The 21,771-nt window shown below is 37.0% G+C and overlaps 1 protein-coding gene and 1 long non-coding RNA gene across 2 annotated transcripts in view; one reads left to right on the top strand and one right to left on the bottom strand.

Moving 5' to 3' along the window:
* Nucleotides 1–11,628, bottom strand: part of ESR2 (estrogen receptor 2) — an 83,949-nt gene extending 72,321 nt beyond the window's left edge. The window contains exon 1 of the mRNA XM_082442703.1: nucleotides 8,971–11,628. The gene's annotated coding sequence lies outside the window, so the exon portion shown is untranslated. The remainder of the gene's footprint in view (nucleotides 1–8,970) is intronic.
* Nucleotides 2–19,997, top strand: LOC309650907. Its single transcript, XR_014257813.1, has 2 exons — nucleotides 2–8,799; nucleotides 11,623–19,997. It is a non-coding gene; the product is annotated as an uncharacterized lncRNA (long non-coding RNA).
* Nucleotides 19,998–21,771: the final 1,774 nt, after the last annotated feature.

Below are 21,771 nucleotides of genomic sequence, written 5' to 3'. Positions count from 1 at the left end.
AAATGGGAAGAATATAAGAATCTACTTCAGAGGTTTGTTGTAAGGATGAAGAGAAAGGATGAATTGTAACAGCCTGACACCTGGTGAATTCTCAATAAATGATAAGTTTACACAGGGACTTCCCTGGTGGTCCAGTGGGTAAGACTCCGAGCTCCCAATGCAGAGGGCCCAGGTTTGATCCCTGGTCAGGAACTAGATCCCACATGCATGCAGCAACTAAGAGTTCGCATGCCACAACTAAGAAGCCCATGTGCCACAACTAAAAGATCCCGCATGCCACAACAAAGATCCCGCGTGCCACAACTAAGACCCAGCGCAGCCTAAATAAATAAATAAATAATTTTTTTAATTTAAGAAAGAAAAATAAAACAACACAGCAGTCCTTGGAACAAAGGGCTTCACAGATATAAGGAAGACTGGGCCTAGGAAAGGGCAAGGAGCCAGTTTTCTGATATGAGATGTTTGGGATCGGAGGGTGGAGGGGTAGTAGAGAAATTATATGCCCTGCCTGGAATTAGTCCTAGAACTCTGAATACATCTCTTCAGGCAAACCCAGTTGTGAAGTAAGTCAGAGAAAGACCTACTGACAGACGACCAAATTGTAAGACTAATTTAGAGCAGTGTTTCCCCACATTCCTGGATCATAAGAGTTACCTGGATCACTTGTTTAAAATACAGATCCCCAGCAGAGGTCTGAGATATCAGCTAGGAAGACCCTGAGCTCATCTCCTCCCAGGGACATGCAAAATCTGCACCTACATATAGAGTAATTCCTCCTGAAGACGACCTGAGGGCTGGTTGAACATCTATTGCACATAGAACCTCACAGTAACCTGTAGAAAAGATGGAGGCACCTTCTCCATGGGAACACCCCCCTCACATGGAAACCTGCAATAAGGAGGGATATTGCTGAGGGGTGCAAGTGCAAGCTTGCCAACCCTGTGACAGAGCAAAAATAACAGCACTTTAAAGGGTACCTAGATGATACTGGAAGGAAATTCATTTACTAACCCTAGAGCTTCTGCTAAACAGGCAGGGAACTGCTGGAGCCCTCTCTGGGGTCAGAGGCGCTGGCAAATGTCATTATTTAAATTCCCCCAGGACCCCCTCATGGCTGTTCCAGCTCCAGATGTCCTACTAAGGCAGCCTTGGGTGCAGTGCACCCCAGGACAGCCCCAAGTCTGCACTCACTCCAGCTCCAGATGTCTCCCTAAGCTGGCCTCACTGCAGTGCTCCCCAGGGAATTCCCTGGGCTGCATCCACTCTAGCTCCAGCTGGTCTGCTAAAGCCACCAGACACAAGCAGTCTATACAGGGGACACTCCTACACAAGGCCACTCCTTCAAGATCGGGAGAGGTAGCTGTTTCACTTAACTCATAGAATCAAAAAAGTCAAACAAAAGGAAGAGATAGAGGAATATGTTCCAAATGGAAGTACAAAATAAAACCCCAGCCAGGGTGGGGGGTGGACAGGAAGCCCTAATGAAATGGAGGTAAGTAGCTTACCTGTTAAGAGTTAGAAGAAATAGTCATAAAGATGCTCACCAAACTTGGGAGAAGAATGGAGAAACCCAGTAAAAACTTCGACAAAGACATAGAAAATATCTAGGAAAGAACCAATCAGAGCTGAAGAATACTATAACCGAAATTAAAAATACACTGGAGGGAATCAACAGCAGATTAGATGATTCAGAAGAACAGATAGGCAAAATGGAAGATAGAGTAGTAGAAATTACTCAATCAGAACAGCAAAAAGAAAAAAAAATTAAATGATGAGAATTTAAAGGACCTCTGTAACAACATCAAGCATACTAAATTCACATTCTAGGGGTCCCAGAAGAAGAGAAAGAGAAAGGGACAGAAATTTTATTTGAAGAAATAATGCCTGAAAACTCCCTTAACCTGGGGAAGGAAACAGATATTCAGGTCTAGGAAGCACAGAGAGTCCCAAGCAGGAGTCCCAAACAAAATGGTGTGGATCTCCCAAAGAGATCCACACCAAGACATATTATAATTAAAATGGCAAAAGTTAAAGATAAAGAGATAATCTTAAAGGAAGCAAGAGAAAAACAACCAATCACATACAAGTCTCAACCCATAAAACTATTAGCTGCCTTTTCAACATAAACTTTACAGTCCAGAAAGGAGTGGCAGGATATATTTAAAGTGCTGAAAGGGAAAAAACTTACAACATAGAATACTCTATCTGGCAAGGTTATCATTCATAAATAAAGGAGAGAAAAAGAATTTCCTTGACAAGCAAAAACTAAAGGAGTTCATCACCACTAAACTGGCCTTATGAGAAAGGATAAAGGGTCTACTTTAAATGTAAAAGAAAAGGTCACAACTAGAAATAAGAAAATAAATGAAAGAAAAAAATCTCACTGGTAAAGGCAAACATATAGTAAAGGGAGTGGATCAGCCAGTTAAAAGCTAGTTTGAAGGTTAAAAGACAAAAGTAGTACAATCAACTATAACTACAATAAGTGATACACAAGATGAAAAGATGTAAAATATGGCATCAAAAACATAAAACGTGATGAGGGGCATTAAAAATGTAGTGCTTTTAGAATGCCTTCAAACTTAAGCTACTATCAGCCTAAAATAGACAGCTATACATACTGGTCAATATATATGAACCTCATGGTAACCACAAAACAAAAACCTACAATGAATACACAAAAAATAAAGAGTAAGGAATCCAACGTAACACTAAAGGAATTCATCAAAAGAAGAAACCAATAGAAGACAGGAACACAGAAGAACTACAAAACAACTAGAAAACAATTAACAAAAGGGCAATAAGGATAAACCTATCAATAATTACTTTAAATGTAAACAGACTAAATGTTCCAATCAAAAGACATAGGGTAGCTGAATAGATTTTTTTTAAAGACCTATGTATATGCTGCCGACAAGAGACTCACCTGAGAGCTCAAGACACACATAAACCAAAAGTGAAGGGATAGAAAAATATATTCCATGCAAATGGAATTAAAAAGAAAGATGGGGAGTGGGTAGTAATACTCATATCAGACAAAATGGACTTTAAAACAAAGATTGTAAAAAGAGACAAAGAAGGGCATTACATAATGGTAAAGAGATCAATCCAACAAGAGAATATAACATTTGTAAACATTTATGCACCCAACATAGAAGCACCTCAATATATAAAGCAAATATTAACAGAAATAAATGAAGAAATAGACAGCAATACAATAACAGTAGGGAACTTTTAATACCCCATTTATCAATGGATAGATCATTCAGACAGAAAATCAATAGGAAAACACTGGCCTTAAGAATATACAATGGAGGAAAGACAGTCTCCTCAATAAGTGGTGCTGGGAAAACTGGACAGCTACATGTAAAAGAATGAAATTAGAACATTCTCTAACACCATATACAAAAATAAACTCAAAGTGGATTAAAGACCTAAATATAAGACTGGAAACCATAAAACTCCTAGAGGAAAACATAGGCAGAACACTCTTTGGCATAAATCACAGCAATCTTTTTTTGGATCTGTCTCCTAGAGGAATGGAAATAAAAACAAAAATAAACAAATGGGACCTAATTAAACTTTAAAACTTTTGTATAGCAAAGGAAACCATAAACAAAATGAAAAGACAATCTACAAACTGGGAGAAAGTATTTGCAAACAATGCTACCGACAAGGAATTAATTTCCAAAATATACAAACAGCTCATACAGCTTAATATCAAACAAACAAACAAACACTCCAAACAAAAAATGGGCAGAATACCTAAATAGACATTTCTCCAAAGAAGAAATACAGATGGCAATAGGCACATGTAAAGATGCTCATCATTGCTAATTATTAGAGAAATGCAAATCAAAACTGCAATGAGGTATCACCTCACATCAGTCAGAATGGCCATCATTAAAAAGATGAAAAATAATAAATGCTGGAGAGGGTGTGGAGAAAAAGGAACCCTCTTCCACTGTTGGTGGGAATGTAAGCTGGTACAGCCACTGTGGAAAACAGTATAGAGCTTCTTTAAAAAACTAAAAGTAGAGTTATCATATGATCCTGAAACCCCATTTGTAGGCATGTATCTGGAGAAAACTCTAATTTGAAAAGATACATGCACCCTAATGTTTATTGCAGCACTGTTTATAATAGCTAAGACTGGAAGCAACCTAAATATCCATTGACAGAGGAATGGATAACGAAGATGTGGTACATATATACAATGGAATATTACTCAGCCATAAAAAGAATGAAATAATGCCATTTGCAGCAACATGGTTGGACCTAGAGATTACCATACTAAGTGAAGTAAGTCAGAAAAAGACAAATATCATATGATATCAGTTATATGTGGAATCTAAAAAAATGATACAAATGAACTTATTTACAAAACAGAAATAGACTCACAGGATTCCAAAACAAACTTATGGTTACCAAAGGTGATAGTGGGGCGGGGGGGGGAGATAAGTTAGGAGTTTGGGATTAACATATACACACTATATATAAAATAGATAAACAACAAGGTCCTACTATATAGCATAGGGAACTATATTCAATACCTTATAATAACCTATAATGGAAAAGAATCTGAAAAAGAATATATATGTATATGTATAACTGAATCTGCTGTACACCTAAAACTAATCTAACATTGTAAATTAATTAGACTTCAATTCTTAAAAATGGTTAAGGAAAGAAAACACTGGCCTTAAATGACACATTAAACCAGATGAACTTAATAGATATACATAGAACATTCCACCCAAAAGCAGCAGAATACACAATCTTTTTAAATGCGCATGGATAGATGACATATTAGGTCACAAAACAAATCTCAATAATTTTAAGAAGATTGAAATCATATCCAGCATCTTTTATGACCATAACAGTATGAAATTATAAATCAATTATAAGAAGAAAACTGGAAAAAACACAAACATGTGGAGACTAAACAACATGCTATTAAACAAACAGTGGGCCACTGAAGAAATCAAAGAGGAAATGAAAAAATACCTGGAGACAAATGAAAGTGGAAACACAACTTTCCAAAATCTATGGGACACAGCAAAAAAACCAGTTCTAAGAAGGAAGTTCACAGTGATAGGGCCTACCTCAATAAACAGGAAAAATCTCAAATAAACAATCTAAATTCACATTTAAAGAAACTAGAAAAAGAACAAGCAAAGCCCAAAGTTGGTAGAAGGAAGGAAATCATAAAGAACAGGGTAGGAATAAATGAAATAGAGACTAAAATAAAACAATAGAAGATCAGTGAAACTAAGAGTTGGTTCTTTGAAAATTGAAAAATACACAAAATTGACAAACCTTTAGCCAGACTCATCAAGAAAAAGAGAGGGCCCAAATAAATAAAACTGGAAATGAAAGAGGAAAAATTACAACCAATACCACAGAAATACAAAAGATCATAAGCAAATATTATGAACAATTATATGCCAACAAATTAGAAAACCTATAAGAAATGGCTAAATGCATCAGAACATATAATCTTCCAAGACTGAATGATGAAGAAATAGAAAATCTGAATAGACCAATTACTAGTAATGAAATGGAGTCAGTAATTTAAAAAATTCTCCCAAAACAAATGTCTGGGTCCAGATGGCTTCACATGTGAATTCTACCAAACATTTAAAGAAGAGTTAATATCTATTTTTCTCAAATTAGTCCAAAAAATTGAAGAAGAAGGAACACTTCCAAACACACTTTACAAGGCTGACATTACCCTGATACCAAAACCAGACAAAGACACCATACACAAAAATGAAAATTACAGGCCAATATCACTGATGAACATAAATGAAAAAATAATCAACAAAAGATTAGCAAACTGAATTCAATAATACATTAAAAGAATCATACACATGATCAATCATACACATGATCAATTCATTCCAGGGATGTAAGGATGTTTTAAAATCCATAATCAATCAACATGATACATCACATTAACAAAATGAAGGGTAAAAATCTTATGATTGCCTCAATAGATGTAGAAAAAGCACTTGACAAAATTCAACATCCACTTATGATAAAAACTCTCAACAAAGTGGGTATAGAGGGAACATACCTCAACATAATAAAGGCCATGTATGACAAATCCACAGCTAACATTATGCTCAATGGTGAAAAATTGAAATCATTTCCTCTAAAATCAGGAACAAGACAAGGATGCCTATTCTCACCACTTTTATTCAACATAGTATTGGAAGTCCTAGCCACAGCACTTAGGCAAGAAAAGCAAATAAAATTTATCCAAATTGGAAAAGAAGAAGTAAAATTGTTACTATTTATATTTGTAGATGATATGATACTGTAATATATAGAGAAAACCCCAAAGATCCCACCAAAAAAAAAACAATTCAAACTAATAAATGAATTCAGTAAAATTGCAGGATACAAAATTAATACACAGGAATCTCTTGCATTTCTATACACTAATAACAAACTATCAGAAAGAGAAGTAAAGAAAACAATCCCATTTACAACTGCATCAAAAATAATAAAATACCTAAGAATAAATTTAACCAAGAAGGTGAAAGCCCTGTACTCTGAAAACTATAAGATACTGAGGAAAGAAATTGAAGACAACACAAATAATTGGAAAGATATACTGTGCTCATGGATCAGAAGAATGAATACCATTAAATGTCCATACTACCCAAAGCAATCTATTGATTCAATGCAACCCCTATCAAAATATCCATGGCATTTTTCACAAAACTAGAACAAATAATCCTAAAATTTGTATGGAACCACAGAAGACCCTGATTGCCAAAGCAATATTGAGAAAGAAGAATAAAGTGGATATATCACCCTCCCAGGCTTGACACTATACTACAAAGCTATAGTAATCAAGACTGTATGGTACTGGAACAGAATTGACAGCCCAGAAATAAACCAATACTCATATGGTCAATTAATCCATGACAAAAAAGGCAAGAAAATACAATGGGGAAAAGACAATCTCTTCAATAAATGGTGTCAGGAAAACTAGACAGCTACATGCAAAAGAATGAAACTGGACAACTTTCTTATACCAAAATACAAAAATAAACTAAAAATGGATTGAAGACCTGAAACTATAAAACTCCTAGAAGAAAAAGTAGGCAGTAACCTCTTTGACATCCATCTTAGCAATATTTTTTTGGATATGTCTTCTCAGGCAAGGGCAACAAAAGTAAAAATATGGGACTGCATCAAACTAAAAAGATTTTGCACAGTGAAGGAAACTTCCAACAAAACAACAAGGCAGCCTACTGAATGGGAGAAGATATTTGCAAATGATATATCCAATAAGGGGTCAATATCCAAAATATATAAAGATCTCATACAACTCAATATCAAAAAAACAAACAACTCATTTAAAAAATGGGCAGAGCACCTGAATAGACATTTTTTCCAAAGAAGACATACAGATGGCCAACAGCCACATGAAAAGGTGCTCAACATCACTAATCATCAGGGAAATGCAAATTAAAACCACAATAAGAGGGACTTCCCTGGTAGTCCAGTGGTTAAGACTCTGCACTTCCACCTCAGGGGGCATGGGTTCAATCCCTGGTCAGGGAACTAAGATCCCGCAGGCCATGGGGCACAGCCTAAGAAAAAAAAAACACAATGAAAAACCACCTCACACCTGTCAAAATGACTATTATCAATAAGACAAAAAGCAACAAGTGTTGACAAGGATGTAGAGAAACGGAAACCCTCATGTACTGCTGGTGGGAAGGCAAACTGGTGTAGCCACTACGAAAAACAGTATAGAGGTTCCTCAAAAAACTAGGTACCAAATGATTCAGCAATTCCACTTTTGAGTATTTATCCAAAGAAAATGAAAACACTGATTCAAAAAGTTACAGGTACCCCTATGTTCATTGCAGCACTATTTACAATAGCCAAGATATGGAAGCAACTGAAATGTCCATTGATAGATGAGTGGATAAAGAAGATGTGGATAAATAATAGAATATTAGCCATAAAAAAGAATAAAATCTTGCCATGTACAGCAACATGGATTGTCCTGGAGGATATCATACTAAGTGAAGTAAGTTAGAGAAAAACAAATACTGTATGACCTCACTTACATGTGGAATCTAAAAAATAAAATAAATGAAAAAAAAAAACAGAAATAGACTCATAGATACAGAGAACAAACTGGTGGTTGCCATAGGGATGGGGTTTTGGGGGACAGATGAAATTGGTGAAGGGGATTAAAAGGTCCAAAGTTCCCACTATAAAATAAATGTCATGCAGATGTAATGTACACATAGTGAATATTTAGTCAATAACATTGTGGCAACTCTGTATGGTGACAAATGGTAACTAGACTTATTGTGGTGACCATTTCATAATGTATATAAATATCGAATCACTATGTTATATTCCTGAAACTAATACAATATTGTTTGTTAATTATAACTCAATTAAAAATTAAAATAAATTAAAAATAAAATAGATTCACAGGTCCCTCCTCCCCAGCAGGCTCTGAACCAGGAGCTCTGGGACAGATCCTGGAAATGCGCATTTTCCACGAGCCACTGGGTGATTTTATAATTCGGATGTTTGGGGAATATTGCTTTAAAGTGTTCAAAGTGCTAAAGTGTCCACTGTATAATGGAATCTGCATAATGGGTTATTTATTGTCCCTATTTTACAGGTAAGGTAACTACAGCCCAAGAAGGCACAGCACTATGCTGCAGCCTGGTCACACTCAGGAGAGCTGATTGTTAATTATCCAAGGAATTTGCAATTCAGTTGTTAAGCCAAACACAGCTTGAAATCAGCCCGGTGAGTAGTTACACTATGTCCCTTGGTCAGAGAGGAGCTTAGGTGTGCTCAGGTCTGTTTCCTTCAGAACAACACAGTACTTGACTGATGAACACTTCTTGACTGTTCTCTGGTTTTTGGCTCATGGCTCACTTTGAGTATTATCTTTTTCTTTAGGGAATCTGTAAACACAAACAAGCAGGATTTTTTTGTTTTTTTCAGGAGCATGTTTATTGTGTTTGAGATGATACATCAGGTGCTCTCTGAGCTACAAAGGGTAAAAGGAAATCCTCTCGTTACAAACTGACAAAGGTAAAAGGTAAAACATTTTTCACAACAGCATGAACCACATACTCAGAAATAGATCTGGGTTTAATACAAATGACATAATTCCTAGTCATCTACAGCTACTATTATAACTTCATACAGATAATGAATTAGGCTAAAATGCACTATAATATTTGGTAGACTTCAGGACCAGTATCCTTAGTACATCACAAAATACATTTTGATATCCCAAAGAAGCAAGACTTGTAAGTAGGCGTTTTAAACATAACTAATCTACAGCTACAAAGTTCTACTCTTGATAGCATTTACCTTTTTGGGGAGTCTCCCAGTCTCCAAAAGATAAAAGCAGAGAGTAGAATCAGTATAACATATACCCAGAAGTCCGTATTGTAAAGGCTATAAAGATTTGCAGCACAGTGACAAGCAAGCAGGATTTTTTTTTTTGAGAGCTGGTTTACTAGCACAGCACCAAGCAAAGGTGATGAATTTGTCTTGCTATTAGTAACTGAGCAGAGTTCAGCTGTGTCCTCACTCCTAGTCTTCCACTTTCTCCTCCTGCAATTAATTTCCTTTATCATCCCAGATCCTGCGGTCCTGGATAGCTTTATTAAGGGCTCAAAGTCTACAAAGGACCACGTGCTGTAGAGTTGGTTCAGATTTTCTAGTTAGAGAATCTAATTGTTGGCTTTACACAACAGGTTCATGTCTCCCTCTAATGGATAGGAAAGAATAAGACAAGTCAGATTTCTATTTGTTGTTAGATCAGACTTTGTATGATTTGTCTATGTCATGTGTGATATGTGTAACATGTGTTGGAACAACATATAGTAGCTTATTCAGCTAATGTCTAAAAGCAGCACAAAAGTGTCCTTTTGTTTTCATTCACTCAATACTTATTTATTTAACTATGTGCCAGATGTTAAGGTATAAAGATATGAATAACACCATGCAGTGGCCAAAAAGATTGAGATAACTCACTATATACTGAGATAGAAAGATTGCCAAGATATATTAAGGGGAAAAATTCAGAGTACAGGATGGTACGAATAATATGCTACCATTTGTTTATAAAGGGAGAAGAAAGAATACACGCACACACACATTCTCTCTCTCACGTGAAATATGTCCCAAAATATATTTTTAAAACTATTAACATTACTTGGTTCCCTCCTAGAAGGGTAACACTGTATCTAGAAAATAAAGACAAGAAAAAGTTTTCACTGTATTCCTTTCATATATTTAAAATTGTGAACCATGTAAAGATATGTCCTAATCAAAACCAAACAAACATTGAAAATTAGTAAGACAGAAATGAATGAGGCAAGCCCTGTGTTCAGTTACTTGGGAGGAAATTCACATACACATACAACAGAGGAAAGGTCATCAGAGGCCAGGTCAAGGAGGATCTTCTATGCCAAGCTAAAGAGTTTTCACTCTGTTCTGGAGGCAACGAGCCATTCAAAGACTTTAGCAGGAAAGTAACAAGTAGATTCACATTTCATTCTAGTGGCAATGTTGAGGGGAAGATTCAAGGAAGTCTATACTAGAGCAAGGTAGAGTCAGACCCCTTTTGGTAATTTTCCTGCTTCAAAGACCTGTTATCTAGGGTCAGAATGCCTCGGGGTAACAACAGAAATAGGCTTGGTTGAGCCCAGGTTAAAGATGATTTGTGGAGTCTTTAGTCAGATGACTTGGTCTGGAGAGGAGAGTAAATTATCCAATAACTGTAATTTACTTAGAGTGTGCTAGGCACATTAGCAAATACTTCTCAAATGACACCTCATTAGTCCTCACAATAATCCTATGAAATAGGTCCTAATTATTCTGCTAAATTTTACAGATGAGAAGACTGAGACCCAAGTAGGTTAATCAACTTGCCCAAGGTCAGATAGCTAAAAACTGTCAGTTGGATTTGAGCCCATCTGTCTGATTCAGAAGTCCATGTTTTCAAGTATCAGCATACACAAGGTCCCCTCTTAGCTGTTCAACAGAATGCCTAGCTCCCTCTCACTGCCAAAACCTGACTTCCAAAATACTCCCCTTCCTTTCAGTCCTAGGCGAAATAGCTGAAAGGGCAGTTGGCCTTTCTCCTTCTCATCTCCTTTCCCAACTCTACCCCCGCTCCCCTCATCTCCATCCACCTCCTCTCACCTCCTTCCAATTCCACTGTCTCCATCATATCTCCCCTCATTCTCTATCTCAGCTCCACTATACTCTGTGGTTCTTCTTCCCTGTTGCCCTGGAAACACAGGTCCTCTCTGCTTCTTTTCCAAAATCAAACTTGTTCGCAGGAAGAACGAAAATGCTAACAGATAGAGAATAATTGAAATTGAAGATAAAGTTCTAGGAGTGGAATTTTATGCATCCTCCAGCACTGAGGAGAACTGGATGGGGACTAGGAAGTCAGTCAGTTCCCTTGCAGTTCGATGCATACAGGAAGGTCTTCCCAAGTGCCTCTTTTGCCACTCCAGAGGCTCCTCACCCCCTGTGAGTCTTTCTTGGAAAGAGAAAGCATACAGACTGATCTCCAGGAGATTCTTTCTCCTCCTTGCCCAGTTTTCAACAACAAAAACAAGAGGGAGAAAAGGAAGGAGACTAGCCAAGGTTGGCTCAGATCAGGTGTTTCCACAGCGACCACAGAAACAGCTTCAAGACCTGAAAAAGTCCCTCCTTCAGGCTGTCCCTAACATCTTCAGGACTTCAGACAAGCATACAAATGAAAGCTCACATGCCACAGTTTAAATTTTTAAACATAAATAAGCTAATAAATTGTTAAATAAAATGTATTTTATTGAATAAATATATTTTGCAAATATACCTTTGAAATAACAAAACTGAAAATTATGTGTAAACGTAAGGTTTGCTAGGACTGAAGGTTGGCAAAATATCAAACATGACTAAATTTAATTATTATCGTGCATATTTAGGTTCTGTTGACAGGGCAACAATGATTGGATGAATAAAAACACTTGAATTAGTAATAACGTGAAAACATACATAATTCACAATTACTTCCTAAAAGTTGTGATTTTAGTCCTTTTGGGCTACTATAACAAAATACCACAGACTGGGTAGCTTATAAACAACAGAAATTTATTCTCACATCCTGGAGGCTGGAAATCCAAGATCACGGTGCAGCGTGGTCAGGTTTTGGTGACAGCCCTCTTCTGGCCTGCAGACTGCTGACTTCTCACTGTGTCCTCACAAGGTGGAAGAGGGGAGAGAGCTCTCTGGGGTCTTTTTTTATAAGGGTGCTAATCACACTCATGAGAGCTCTACCCTCAAGATAAATCGCCTCCCAAGGGCCCCACTTCCTAATACCATCACCTTGGGCATTAGGTTTCAACATGAATTTGGGGGGGGGGGACACAAACATTGAGACCACAGCAGTTATATTTCTTGCCTTTGTTTCAGAAATCCACCAATTATTTTGCTATAATTGAATTTTTATATAATTTGTGTTTTATTATCTAAAAAATAAAAAATATAGTATAATTATTTTTTAAATTGTAACTTCAAATGGAACAAAATATGGATATATATGTACCCAAAAAAGTAAATTAAAATATTAAAATAGAAAAGTTAAAATTGTTTTTAAATGCTTTCAAAAGAGCTATTTTCTTCTAAATTACTTTTAAAAACTACTTACGAAAATTAACAGGCAAAATACAAGGCAATTTAAAAATATCAAGATTTTAAATTAAAATTATTTAAACTTAATTTAAAATTAATTACATCATATGAAATATTTTATAAAAATAAAACATCATAACTCAATGTCTATCTGGCTGATGCAGTAAAGAAGAATGCATGTTATGTCTAGACCTACCTATATACAAATATAAAAGTTAATTTGGGGAGAAGCTCAGGATGGCAGAGCAGGAGGATGCTGAGCTCACCTCCCCCCACAAACACATCAAGAGTACATCTACATGTGGAGCAATCCTCACTGAAAACAAACTGGAGACTGGCAGAAAGACTATTATGCAACCAAGGCTGTATAGAAACATCCACACAGAGTCGGGTAGGAAGGGAAGAGAAGAGATCGGGGAGAGATCTGTGCCCCTAGGAGGGGACACAGAAGAGGAGGCGGATTAGATGGGCTTCAAGATTCTCCCTGGGGCATGAGCAATTTGACCACATATTGGGCACTGTAGCCCTGGGATCAGGCACCAGGAAGAGGAGTCCCCTTAGCTGGTTTGAAAAACAGTGGGACTAACAGGAGGGCTGAAAGAAACCTAGATTCAGCTCGTGAGGAATGGACATATGCCTGCTTACTCCCAGTAACAAGGCGGAGGAAGCAGGTTGAAACTGCCCAGGGCTTTGGCCAGTTTCCCATGACCACCCCAGTGCATGTCCCAGCCCATGTTGAGCACCCACCCTGACACCTCTTGTTCCAGTGCAGCTCCCCATTAGTGTGAAGGCTGAAGGCTGCCAGTGCCAAGGAGAGTGCTCATTTGTGGCAGCCAGAGCAGGCTTGGACCTGGTACTGCATGTGAAGGGGGTGAGGGTGGCCATTACTGGCACTCACAGAGGCAGTGGATTGGGAACTGTCCAGAGAAATCAAAGAGGAAATCAGAAAACACCTCAAGACAAATGAAAATAAAAACGCAGCTTTCCAAAATCTACGGGATGCAATAAAAACAGTTTTAAGAGAAAAGTTCACAGCGATACAGGCCTACCTCGAGAAACAAGAAAAATCTCAAATAAATAACCTAACCTATCATCTAAAGGAATGAGAAGAAGGAGAACAAACAAGGTCCAAAGTCAGCAGAAGGAAGAAAATAATAAAAATCAAAGAGGAGATAAAATAGAGACTAAAAAATGATAAAAAAGATAAAGGAAATTAAGAGCTGTTTTTTGAAAAGATATACAAAATTGATAAGCCTTTAGCCAGGCTAATTAAGAAAAAAAGAGAGAGAACTCAAACAAAATAAGCAATGAAAGAAGAGAAATTATAACTGATATCACAGAGATACAAAAAATAATAGAATACTATGAAAAACTTGGAAAACCTAGAAGAAATGGATAATTTCCAGGAAATATACAATCTTCCAAACTGAATCAGAAAGAGACAGACAATCTGAACAGACCAATCAATAATTCAAGGGATTACTTGAATTAGTAATTCAATTAATAATAGAATTAAATTAGTTATAGAATTCAATTTTTTTAAAAATGAATTAGTAATAAAAAAACTGCCAGCAAACAAAAGTTCATGACTGGATGGCTTCACAGAGGAATTCTACCAAACATATAAAGAAGAGCTAATACCTATCCTTCTCAAACTATTCCAAAAAATTGAAGAGAAGGAAGCACTCTCAAATTCATTCAATGAGGCCACCACTACCCTGATACCAAAACCAAAGATATGACTAAAAAAGAAAATTACAGCCCAATATCTCTGATGAATATAGATGTAAAAATCCTCAAGAAAATATTAGCAAACTGAATTCAACAACATATAGAAAGAATCATACACCATGATCAAGTGGGATTTATTCCAGGGATGCAAGGATAGTTCAATACCTGCAAATTAATCAATGTGATAGACCACATTATCAAATCACATGATCATCTCAATAGACACAAAAAAGTATTTGACAAAATTCAACATCCATTCATGATAAAAAAAACTCTTATCCAAACTGGTATAGAGAATAGAGAATCCCAAAGATGCTACCAGAAAACTACTAGAGTGAATCAATGAATTTGGTAAAGTAGCAGGATATAAAATTAATGCACAGAAATCTCTTGCATTCCTATACACTAATGATGAAAAATCTGAAAGAGAAATTAAGGAAACACTCCCATTTACCATTGAAACAAAAAGAATAACATACCTAGGAATAAACCTACCTAAGGAGACAAAAAACCTGTATGCAGAAAACTATAAGACACCGATAAAAGAAATTAAAGATGATACCAACAGATGGAGAGATATACCATGTTCTCGGATTGGAAGAATCAACATTGTGAAATGACTGTACTACCCAAAGCAATCTACAGATTTAGTGCAATCCCTATTAAACTACCAATGGCATTTTTCACAGAACTAGAACAAAAAATTGCCTAATTTGTATGGAAACACAAAAGACCCCGAATAGCCAAAGCAATCTTGAGAAAGAAAAATGGGGCTGAAGAAATCAGGCTCCCGGACTTCAGACTATACTACAAAGCTACAGTAATCAAGACAGTATGGTACTGGCACAAAAACAGAAATATAGATCAATGGAACAGGATAGAAAGCCCAGAGATAAACCCACACACATATGGTCACCTTAGTTTTGATAAAGGAGGCAAGTATATACAATGGAAAAAAGACAGCCTCTTCAATAAGTGGTGCTGGGAAAACAGGACAGCTACATATAAAAGAATGAAATTAGAACACTCCCTAACACCATACACAAAAGTAAACTCAAAAATGGATTAAAGAGCTAAATGTAAGGCCAGACACTATAAAACTCTTAGAGGAAAACATAGGCAGAACACTCTATGACATACATCACAGCAAGATCCTTCTTGACCCACCTCCTAGAGAAATGGAAATAAAAACAAAATTAAACAAATGGGACCTAATGAAACTTAAAAGCTTTTGCACAGCAAAGGAAACCATAAACAAGACGAAAAGACAGCCTTTAGAATGGGAGAAAATATTTGCAAACAAAGCAATTATCAAAGGATTAATTGATAATTGATAATTGACAAAGGATTAATCTCCAAAATATACAGGCAGCTCACGCAGCTCAATATCAAAAAAACAAACAGCCCAGTCCAAAAATGCACAGAAGATCTAAATAGACATCTCTCCAAAGAAGATATACAGAATGCCAACAAACACATGAAAGAATACTCAACATCACTAATCATTAGAGAAATGCAAACTACAATGAGGTATCACCTCACAACGGTCAGAATGGCCATCATCAACAAATCTAAAAACAATAAATGCTGGAGAGGGTGTGGAGAAAAGGGAACCCTCTTGCACTGTTGGTGGGAATGTAAATTGATACAGCCACTATGGAGAACAGTATGGAGATTCTTTGAAAAACTAAAAATAGAACCACCATATGACCCTGCAATCCCACTACTGGGCATATACCCTGAGAAAACCATAATTCAAAAAGAGTCATGTACCACAATGTTCATCAGCACTATTTACAATAGCCAAGACATGGAAGCAACCTAAGTGTCCATCGACAGACGAATGGATAAAGAAGATGTGGCACATATATACAATGGAATATTACTCAGCCATAAAATGAAACGAAATGGAGTTATTTGTAGTGAGGTGGATGGACCTAGAGTCTGTCATACAGAGTGAAGTAAGTCAGAAAGAGAAAAACAAATACCGTATGCTAACACATATATATGGAATCTAAAAAAAAAAAATGGTTATGAAGAACCTAGGGGCAGGACAGGAATAAAGACGCAGACGTAGAGAATGGACTTGAGGACACGGGGAGGGGGAAGGGTAAGCTGGGATGAAGTGAGAGAGTGGCATGGACATATATACACTACCAAATGTAAAATAGAGAGCTAGTGGGAAGCAGCCACATAGCACAGGGAGATCAGCTCGGTGCTTTGTGTCCACATAGAGGGGTGGGATAGGGAGGGTGGGCGGGAGATGCAAGAGGGAGGAGATATGGGGATATATGTATATGTATAGCTGATTCACTTTGTTATACAGCAGAAACTAACACACTATTGTAAAGCAATTATACTCCAATAAAGATGTTTTTAAAAATGCAAAAAAAAAACCCAAATTGGTATAGAGGGAACATATCTCAACATAGTAAAGACCATAGGTGACAAACCCACAGCTAACATCATACTCAAATATGAAAAGCTGAACGCTTTTCTTCTAAAATCAGGAACATGACAAGGATGCCCACTTTCACCACTTTTATTCAACATAGTATTGGAAGTCTTAGCCACAGCAATCAGACAAGAAAAAGATATAAAAGGCATCCAAATTTGAAGAAAAGAAGTAAAACTGTCACTATTTGCAGATGATGTGATACTATATATGGAAAACCCTAAAATTTCTATCAGAAAGCTATTATAACTGATAAATTAATTCAGTAAAGTTGCAGGTATGAGATTAATATACAGAAATCTGTTGCTTTTCTATACACTAATAATGAACTGAGATAAAGAGAAAGCAAGAAAACAATCCCATTTAAAATCACATCAAAAAATAAAATATCTAGAAATAAACTTAACCAAGGAGGTGAAAGACCTATACTCTGAAAACTATAAAACACTGAGGAAGGAAGTTGAAGGTGATACAAAGAAATGGAAAGATACCCCATGTTCATGGATTGGAAAAATTAGTATTGTTAAAATGTCTGTACTACCCAAAGCAATCTACAGATTTAATGTAATCCCTATCAAAATACCCATGTCATTTTTCATAGAACTAAACAAATAATCCTAAAATTCCTATTTAGAACCATAGAACACTCCAAACAGCCAAAGTAACCTTAACTCATTATTGACCAGGGGATTTTTGCAGAAACTAATGCCTGTGGCTGGCGATTTGTTATGTAAATGAATACTGAAATATCTCCGGTCAATAATGTTCGGGTAACAAAAGCCGTATTAATACATCTCTGGTCAATAATGTGTTAAGAAAAAAGAACAAAGCTTGAGGTATTGTAATAGGGAAGAACAAATCTGACTCCATATTGCATCTGTTTCTTTTACTTTAACATTTGTATTCTATTGCTTTTGCTACAAGTTAATCACTAAAGGTATGCTGCCTATAAGCTTAAATTATACAAAATGGTCCATCTCTGGGAACCCTGACTCCCATGTTGTGAGCGTTAAGCTAAAATACCTTTGTTTAGCTCACAGAAAACATCCTGACCAGGTCCACCTGTGAATGGCTACAGGAAGGAAGAAACTAACACATCCCCTCTGGAGTCTGACCGGAACCAGGAAATGTTTGACTTTACCCCTTCCCCTTTTAGTATAAAAGAAGCCTGAATCCTAACTCAAGAAAGATGGTTCTTTGGGACACTAGTCCACCATCTTCTCAGTTTGCGGGCTTTCCAAATAAAGTTGCTATTCCTTGCCCCAACAACTCATCTCTTGATTTATTTGCCTGTCATGTGGTGAGCATATGAGCTTGAACTTGGTAACAGTATCACGTTCCCTGACTTCAGACTATACCACAAGGCTACAGTAATCAAGACAGTATGGCACTGACAGAAAAACAGACATATAGATCAATGGAACAGGATAGAAAGCCCAGAAATAAATCCACACACTTATGGTCAATTAATCTAAGACAAAGGAGGCAAGAATATACAATGGAGAAAAGACAGTCTCTTCAATAAGCAGTGCAGGGAAAACTGGACAGCTACATGTAAAAGAATGAAATTAGAACATCCTCTAACACCATATACAAAAATAAACTCAAAATGGATTAAAGACCTAAATGTAAGACTGGATACTGTAAAACCCCTAGAGGAAAGCATAGGCAGAACACTCTTTGACATAAATTGCAGAAATATTTTTTTGGATCTGTCTCCTAAAACAAAGGAAATAAAAGCAAAAAAAAAACCCAAATGGAACCTAATTAAACTTCAAAGCTTCTGCACAGCAAAGGAAACCAAAAAGACCTACAGAATGGGAGAAAATGTTTGCAAATGATGTGGCCTACAAGGCATTAATTTCCAAAATATACAAACAGCTCATACAGCTCAATATCAAAATAAATAAATAAACACCCCAATCAAAAATGGGCAGAAGATCTAAATAGACATTTTTCCCAAATAGACATACAGATGGCCAACAGGCACATGAAAAGATGCTCAACAGGGACTTCCCTGGTGGTGCAGTGGTTAACAATCTGCCTGCCAATGCAGGGGACACGGGTTCAAGCCCTGGTCCAGGAAGATTCCACATGTTACAGAGCAACTAAGCCCGTGAGCCACAACTACTGAGTCCGCATGCCACAACTACTGAAGCCTGTGCACCTAGAGCCCATGCTCTGCAACGAGAAGCCACCGTAATGAGAAGCCCACACACCACCACGAAGAGTAGCCCCCGCTCGCTGCAACTAGAGAAAGCAGCCCACGTGCAGCAATGAACACCCAACACAGCCCAAAATAAATAAATTTATTTTTTTAAAAAAGATGCTCAACATCGCTAATTATTAGAGAAATGAAAATCAAAACTACAATGAGGTATTACCTCATCCTGGTCAGAATGGCCATCATCAAAAAGTCTACAAATAATAAATGCTGGAGAAGGTGTGGACAAAAAGGAACCTTCCTACACTGTTGATGGGAATGTAAATTGGTGCAGCCACTATGGAGAACAGTATGGAATTTCCTTAAAAAGCTAAAAATAGAGTTACCATATGATCCTGCATCCCCACTCCTGGGCATATATCCGGAGAAAACTCTAATTCAGAAAGATACATGCACCACAATGTTCTTAGCAGCACTAGTTACAATAGCCATTTATACTTGTTCTCCAACCTGATCACGCATACACTGTAAAAGCGCTTAATGATGCCCACTCAAGCAGGCTGGCCCAGAGCTTGGGCTCTTTAACCATCAACCTGTGTGACTTCTCCCATCACAGTTACCTCTCCTCTGCACCATCACGTGTAATCCGGAAACAACTGCAACCACATCCTTAAAGGCCTGCTTTCTATAGTCCTTTGGCATGAACTTTTTTCTTTTGGGTGAAAGTCCTGAGGATTTTTTTAAAGCTATAATACAACTTTGACTTTATCTCTTTTTATCCTTAATAACCAGTATATCATGCTAAATAAAATGGAATCAGCAAAACTAGGAGTACAAGTTTTATTAAAAAGAGACTTCTGCTCGGTTCTTTACTACCTCTTACTAGCTTTTTACATTGGGCAAGTAGTTTAAACTTCCTGAGCTTCAGTTTCCTTATTTGTGGGGGGGGGGGGGAAATGGTGGAAATAATACCTAAGCATTTTGTGAGAACTTAAAGCATCTGGCACAGTGCTCAATGTACAGGATTCAGTAAATAGTAACTATTATTGCCAAGTTCTTTCTTTCCCCACAGTGGTGTAAAAGTGGAATTATTTAGCATGCCTAGACTCCCTAAAGAACACAAGGAGAGATCCCATGACTGATATCCATTACTGCTTTAAAAAGTATGTTTTCTAAGTGGAAGATGTTACATAAGCCAAGGGTGGTATAACATTATCTTCACAGGACCTTTTCAGTTTCAAGTAATAGAGAATCTTGACTGAATGAGTAAACAGAGGGACATGTAACATCACTTAACAAACCTAGGTGTAGGGCAGCTCTAACTTTCATTCTAAATCAGAAACTCAACATCGTCATTGGGTCTGTTCTTTCCATCTGCTCTGCCATCCTTGGTGCGCCCCACTTTGTCCTCAGGTCAGCCCATCCACAATTCTAGACAGCAGCAGCAGCTCAAGGGTCACATTAAGGCATGGCATTCAGTAGAAAAAAGGATTATCTCCTCCCTCTGTCTTTTTTTGAGAGCAAGGAGAAGTTGAGTTTCTCTAGCATATTTCTCATGATTCCTTGACCAAACTGGTTCATACTCACACCTCTAAACCAATCACTGGCTAAGGGAAAGGGCCATTTTGACTAGCTTATACCTGCTAGGATTCATCTCTTCTCTGAGCACAGGACTGCAAAGAAAGGGTGGAACCCTAACATATATGGGGCTCTAGAAGCAAACAAAAAGGAAATGGCTATTGGGTATGGAACCAAAAGTATCTGCTACACTTGGAATACCAATTCCTTGAGATCTAGTCAGGGCTGCTTAGAATCCCTGCATTTGAATGCAGCATAATAAAGGTTGGAGTAACCTCAGTAAGTTTGTGTCCAGCCAAGAGCTGTTAAGGAAAACCCCAAAACAATAATAATAAAAAGACAGTAAGATGTTACAAGATGAAAATTAGCAGCATGTATATTGCAATAGTATTTAACGTATAATTATTTCATATACAATTATAAACACCTGGTTCTAAAGGCAAACTCATATGAGTACACCTTGCCTTTTTCAAGAGATTCTGGGGAACTTTTCCACACAGCACTTCCCTTTGTGTTAGCAGGGCTAAACAAAGCAGTATTACATCTTTCCATCCTGCCTCTGTCCTTTAAAAGTCCGTATCAGATACAACAAAAATGGCATATTGATTTCAAAATCTCATTTACAGTGCATTCAAAATACTTAATTCAATCTGTCTGACCTACTCCTACGTCCATGTTCCTGGTCATTCTCTGTCAATTACCTAGTACACCCTTCTCTGCAAAATGAAGCTTTTTTTTTTCTTTTGGTATTAGATTTTTGCTCACAGTTCTCCAAAATCATTTCAACTTGCAGCTATGCTTAGGAGACTGGAGGCTGCTAAAATTACAGAGAAAGGACATTGACTTTAAAATAATTATGGAGCACTACTGGCTTAGAGGGTGTTAAGGGATACTAAAGAAAATTATATTAAAAGGCATTAAGAGGAGAACTTATTTCATAAAACTCTAACTTAAATTCATATTTGGGCCTCTTGACATTCCCAACTAGTAGAACACTTTTGCTTATGTTTTTAAAGCCTACATTTTTTCCTAGCCTCTATATTCTCTACTAACCATGGCACAATGATACAATTAGTGATGATTAACGTTGGAGGCTTCGAGAGGTCTCACACCAGTGCCGTGAAACATATATACCAATTCGAGG

This window comes from Balaenoptera physalus, assembly GCF_965194825.1.
Source record: "Balaenoptera physalus genome assembly, chromosome: 2".
In the NCBI taxonomy this organism is placed as follows: Eukaryota; Metazoa; Chordata; class Mammalia; order Artiodactyla; family Balaenopteridae; genus Balaenoptera; species Balaenoptera physalus.
This window is presented reverse-complemented; position numbering and strand designations above follow the sequence as displayed.